Genomic DNA, 6,438 nt, shown 5'->3' with positions numbered 1-6,438 from the left:
TACCAAGATCAAAGATCCTAGCTGAGGGCAGAATCAAAATTGGAGACCACTACAATAGAATTTGAGGTGACTCATCAGCAGAACCAGATGCAGCAGAAATGAAAGCCACAGGTAAATGGTTAGACATAAGATAGCAACCTAAGATATACAAAGATGCTTTGCCAAAAAGATGCTTCTGAAGAATGTTCACCATCCAAATCGATTGAAGATTCATCACCAGATGTACCAACTCCTCCTAAAAGAAAAGAGTAAAAAACCATATGTCAAAGTAATTCATTGATGCGAGTGAATCCGTGATACTGCTGCTTCAGATGACCCATATCATTTTAGATCAGCAACACCACCACCAGTTCTGCTTACTGAATTACAACCACCTACGCCACCATCACCAACATAACCAACTCCACAGTCACCAACTAAAGCAACGATATCAACATGACAAACAGCAACTTGGTAACAGCGTTCCATCAGCCATAACAAACCTGAAGTCCCAGATGGAAATTCTTAATGAGAGATCACTAGCTCAAGACGTTACCATTAGCAAACTTCAATAACACAATGAAAGATTTTTCAGCTTATACAGAGCCTAGTAGAAAAGCCAACTACAACAACAACAAACAGTTGTACTCCACACAGACCATGGGGCAACATGACAGCTACTCCAAAAAGAAACCATGACAACTTATCCCTACATCACGTTTTTCATCGTCACCTGCCAACACACCAGCACCATTGACTCCAATAAAACATCAAGTTTTTCTGCACCAGATGCGCATTTCGACAATAAATAGGTCTTCAGTGATACCCGAGGCAAACATATTACCCCACAGTTTTGGTGGTGTTCATGTTGCTCATTCTTTAATTTTCTATGTTGAGTTTTATGTACTGGTTGTCTGCTGTTCTTTTTCTTTTTTTTGCCATGGCTTTATCGGGTTGTTTTCGACTTATGGATGTGAATGACCCTTTGAAATCTTTCACCTCGTGATAGAGAATTTTAAGTTTTTGACGAACTGTGACGTTATTTACCTTAACCTTTCAAATAAATGTTTATTGTTATCTCCCTTTGGTCATTAAACTTGTAAATTAAACTAAAATCGTATATTTTGACGTACGTAATACAACTAAACTTATTCATTGTAAAATTGTGTTTTTCTCCCTCTCACCGTTTAGTTCAAATTTATTTTACAATAGAGAGAGTTTTCACTTATATTTCAACATACGAAACTCAAACTCAAAGTGCCGACCAACTTTGTTCGCAGGGGACACAGATATATTTTTAATGATAAACTGTTCACATTTTTTCCTATCTTCGTTGAAAAAGAGCTTCTTTTCAACCAATTTGTCAATATGGCGTGCCGCGTTCAAAGAGTATGCGGAAATATTAGTTTTCTGAACGTATTTCTTCTAAAAAGGATAAAGTTGATCAAAGTTTAATGACACAAGTTCAGTAATTAGGTAAATGTATACCTGTAGATTGTTGATTTTTAAAAAAAAATTAGGCATATCAAAATACCCCATTATTTGATTATCAAATCATTGTCGGGTGATTATTTGATTGCCTTTAAGGGTTTTTGTTAATATTTGTAAGATTTTTTTTTTAGTTTTATTGAAAACGCAATTATTCTTTGTTCAAATAAAAAAAATATGTGTCATGTGTGTGGCATTAAAAAATAATCTATAAAGAAAAGCAGTTTGCCGCATAGCAATGTTGTACTAGTTAAGCTGTCAATCAAACCAATGCATTACCATAACAGGTGAATGAGGTCGAGTAGGGTTTTCGAAAAATGGTCATCTTTATCTTTTTTTCTTGTTGCATTTCCTTGAAGATTGGAACTAAATTTGCCATAAGCGACAATTAAAGCTTAAAGAAGCAGCATATTTAATGTGGCGAAAATCCGTGTATATGCACAAAGGAGGTCCAAAAGTAAAGACTACCTCTGAAATTACCTTTAATCGCAGTTTCTAACAAAAGCATAGTTCTTACAATGAAAATAAAACATCTAATAGGTACTTGAAATGACTTTGAGAAACTTGCATCCAATTGTAAATATATACGACATACATTCCTATCGTTTTCTAACGGAGAGTTCAATTTCTATTGCTTAAATTTGGGAAGTCATCAGACTGGATCCGCTTCAGCATAACCCAGACTACAACACACTTGAATATAAAGCAAAACCGGACGACGAAAGTGATAGATTAATAACAGGGGTGGATTCAGGCATTTCAAAAAGGGTATTCCAGAATAAAAAAGCTAATTTTTGTCTACTTTTCGATAATTTTCATGTAATTTTTACAAATTGTCCAAAAAATAAAGGGTTTCCAACCCCAGACCCCCTGGTACAGCCACTGAATAAGTTATATGTTTTTTTTTATCTGTAGTACATGGTAAGCTTGCATGGTCTTTCGTGTGGTCAACTGAAGTTGATGTGCAGAATTCCATAAGTGATGACCCTGATCTTCAGCTTTGACATCTTTAGTTGGTTTTAAGTTCAGTTTCGTTTCCATGTCAAAATTATTGTTCAGTTTGTCCCTTTCCTTGATGTATCTAATAGTTATTAGTTATCAGGTCATACAATAATGAGACAAACGTTATTATACTCGTTTATTTTAAATTAAACTTGAGACACCAAGATGTTTTCCCACTTGTAATCAATTATCAGATTGAAACGGGTCCTGCCTCTTTATTTCATATTGATTTAAGCCCCCTTCCAAAAAATTGTGTTTTATGCGTCAGCTTGATTTTGAAAATACTCATCCAAAATTTTGTTTTACGATATATTTGGGTCCTGCCTGTTTATTTCAAATGTGATCGAAGCCCCTCCAAAAAAATGGTTGCTGCCTAAGGTTTATTCAAATACTTTTGATTGTAAAAGGAATAACCTTATTTAAACGCACAAGCTTGTCTAGTTTGTTATTTAGGCACTGACCATTTAATTTTTTTTTTGGGGGGGGGGGGGGGGCGGGGGGGGTTTGGGGGTGTTGATTTTGATGCGGAACGAATTGTTTTGGCAATCTTTGCGGGCAAAATAAAGTTTATATAAGAAAAACGTTTGGTTTTCAAAATTATATATAATGGACTAAATGTGGCCCATTCTTTTTTTTTAACTCAAGGTGCTGACCAACTGTGAAATTAATTTAATTTCAGTCAAAAGCAGGGTCAGAAATATTTTCAACTTACAACCCCCAGCAACCACCAGCCTTTCGTTTGAAACTTAAAAATTCTCTAATGAAACATAAAGGCTAAAAATAACAATCCCGATTTTTTACCTGAATAAATGGCCAACTTCTCAAGATCTTGTACCCAAAAATTGGCCAAACTTGATGTTGAACATACTAGAGGGTGGACATAAATCAGAGAATGTCAGAGGTTGTAATGTACGCTTCATATTTATCTTGGCTATCCATGAAGTTTCTATAAACAGTCCTAATATGTCGATTGAGTTCTAAAATTCTTAAAAGAGAGGCAAAAGATACCAGAGGGACATTCAAACTCATAAGTCGAAAATAAACTGACAAGGCCATGGCTAAAACAGAAAAAGACCAACAGACAAACAATAGTACAAAAACACAACATAGAAAACTAAAGATTGAGCAACACGAACCCCACCAAAAACTGGGGATGATCTCAGGTGATCCGGAAGGGTAAGCAGATCCTGCTGCACATGTGGCACCCATCGTGTTGCTCATGTTAGTACAAACCCGGAAATAAGTCTAAATCGGTAGGTCTGTTTTAATAATAGATTATAAAAAACCTGAATTTTATATGTGGCAACAGAAAATATTTATCACATCTTTCGCTCAGTTTTATACGAACTCTGATAGTTTGAGCTTTTCATTTAAGTTTGCCAAAAACAGTCGTTTAGTGTTGGTCAGCTAATGTTGAATTGTCTGGAATCAGAAACTGATTGATCAGCTGATTTAAAATCCGATCTAAATGTAAAAATTCTAATGCATTGAAATAGATAGGCAATCAAATAATTTAAAATGACCTAGCATGAGACCAAGCACGAAATAATTTAGTCTATAAATTATAATATAATCCAGAAAACTGAAGAGTGAGCAAGAAGAACACCATAAAAAGATTAACTGACGAACAAACGTCAACAAAATATAATACAAAAATCTGGAGAGTGAAACGTCATTATATCATTCAAACACCAGGGGTTAACTGGGATTGAAAGTCTCTATCAGAGTTTTGACCTTTTATTAGGTAGAACACGAATTAATGCAAACCAGAGGAGCGGTGCTAGAATATATCCCTACATACACCAGACTCTGATTGCCAATATATCAGGTAAAAGGTTTATGGGCTATATGAGATATAATGTCAAGACAAAAAGATTGTTGTCAAGGGATCATGTATGTATTCTAATGACATTTAATTACAAAATGTTTTTGATCTTTAAGAAAATAAAAACTTTTCAAACAATTTTTATCTGACAATGCTACAGTATGATTGTAATATAACATATGTATTTATTACGTAGTGGTAGTTGTAAACTTCTGGTAAAAGTTTGCATAAACAATTGTAAAATAGAAGTATTCTTATATGCGTTTAGTTTATTCCTGGAATTTGTAAAAGAATCTACGAAATTTTTTCCGTGTCAATTCAATTTTTTCCTTTGCAAATGTTTATGTCGCTTAATCCATTACATAACTTATTTTCATTTTTACAGAATGAACAACATTATCTCGTTTATTTAAAGAAAAAAAAAACAAGCAATCTTTATCGCAATATTTTGTTTAAATATCCTTAAAATTTGTAAGTTTTGTTAACACATGTTAATTACCACAATGAAATCAGTAGTGTATACATATGGGTCATCGAGAGGTTTAGCTACCTGTACAACCAGGTTTAATTCATCTTTTTATACATACAAAATGCCTGTACCACGTCAGGAATATGACAGTTGTTTTCCATTCGATTGAAGTGTATGAACTTTTGATTTTGCCATTTGATAAGGGATTCTCCGTATTGAATTTTCCTTTGAGTTCGGTATTTTGCTTTTACTTTTTCTAAGAATTACCTAAAGAATTAGTAAATGCTGTCAAGTCAGACGAAACGGGTCCCCAAAACCCCTGAAATTCACTACGATATATAATACTAAACATACTTTGCCATTGATTGACTTCAGATTTTGTTTTTTAAGTGCTTCTTGATAAAATATTGTAGCATTGTATACATACAGAGTGTTTAGCGCTGATAGGTCTTGAAATGCTCCTTGCTGTATTGCAGTTAATTGATTATTATCCAAATTTCTGAAACAGAGTAATGTTAATGTTCAATATATTTTACAGTAAGGAAATCATTTATTTTCATTTATATATTTTGATATATTCCATATAAGGTTATTTGTATGATATGACGCTAGTCAATTAACAACTGTAATTATAGGCAAAAGTCTTTAACGATGTACATACAAGCAACATTGACAAATGTTTTTGAAATAAAATATTTGATCATTATTATATTTTTTCGAGTATGTTCATTTAGTTGTTTAATATATATATATATATATATATGTTTGCGGTATACCATCTTTTCCGCAAGTTTATTGTTTTCTGTTTAGTATTAAATTTATAATTGAGATCCATTTATTACATCGGTGATCCGTTTATTTGGCAATCGCCAATGGGAGTCAGCAGGGTTTAAGAACATCAGTTGTTCGACCTGCTAGTCAAATGCATTTTGTTAAAATATACTTTTTCACTCATTTGGTCTTTGGGAAAATGATGTTTATGCTGTATTTATACCCCTCTACCAAGAAATTTGTTTTGCATGCACACGTATAAAAATTGCGGTTTTTATCCAACGCAATCATAGGATAGAACGTTATATATATATATATACAAGTCTAAATTGAAAACAACGTTCTATCCTATGATTGCGTTGGATAAAAACCCCATTTTTTATACGTGTGCATGCAAAACAAATTTCTTGGTAGAGGGGTCTATATATATATATATACGTCTAAATATGTGAAATCCTGATGACAGACTTATCGGATTACCTGTGGTTATACCGGACTAACACCATAAATTACATATACTTCGTCTCAAATTTAGCCCTACAATGTTATATCTGCAATTTTGCGATAGTAAACTTTTTTTCTTTCCTTAGCGGGATTCGAACCCCTGCATCTGAGACATTTTTCTAACACCGCTTGCATTATATCTAGCTCCCAAGACCACTCGATTAACTAGGCCATATATAATATGGCTTTAGAATATGGCTTTCGTTGGTTGCGTAATGCCTTTCCTCGTCGGCGTTATCCAGAGTAGTGACACAGTACTTGATGCATAGTGTCAAGTAGATGGCATACCTTGCAGATCAGTTGTTGTTTTGTCTATCGTAAATGATGATAATTTTACTTACCTTGCTGTCACATCAAATTTTAATTTTATTGTATAAAATATGACAACTTTACGATAGGC

This window comes from Mytilus californianus, unplaced genomic scaffold (assembly GCF_021869535.1).
Source record: "Mytilus californianus isolate M0D057914Y unplaced genomic scaffold, xbMytCali1.0.p SCAF_48, whole genome shotgun sequence".
Lineage (NCBI taxonomy): Eukaryota > Metazoa > Mollusca > Bivalvia > Mytilida > Mytilidae > Mytilus > Mytilus californianus.
This window is presented reverse-complemented; position numbering follows the sequence as displayed.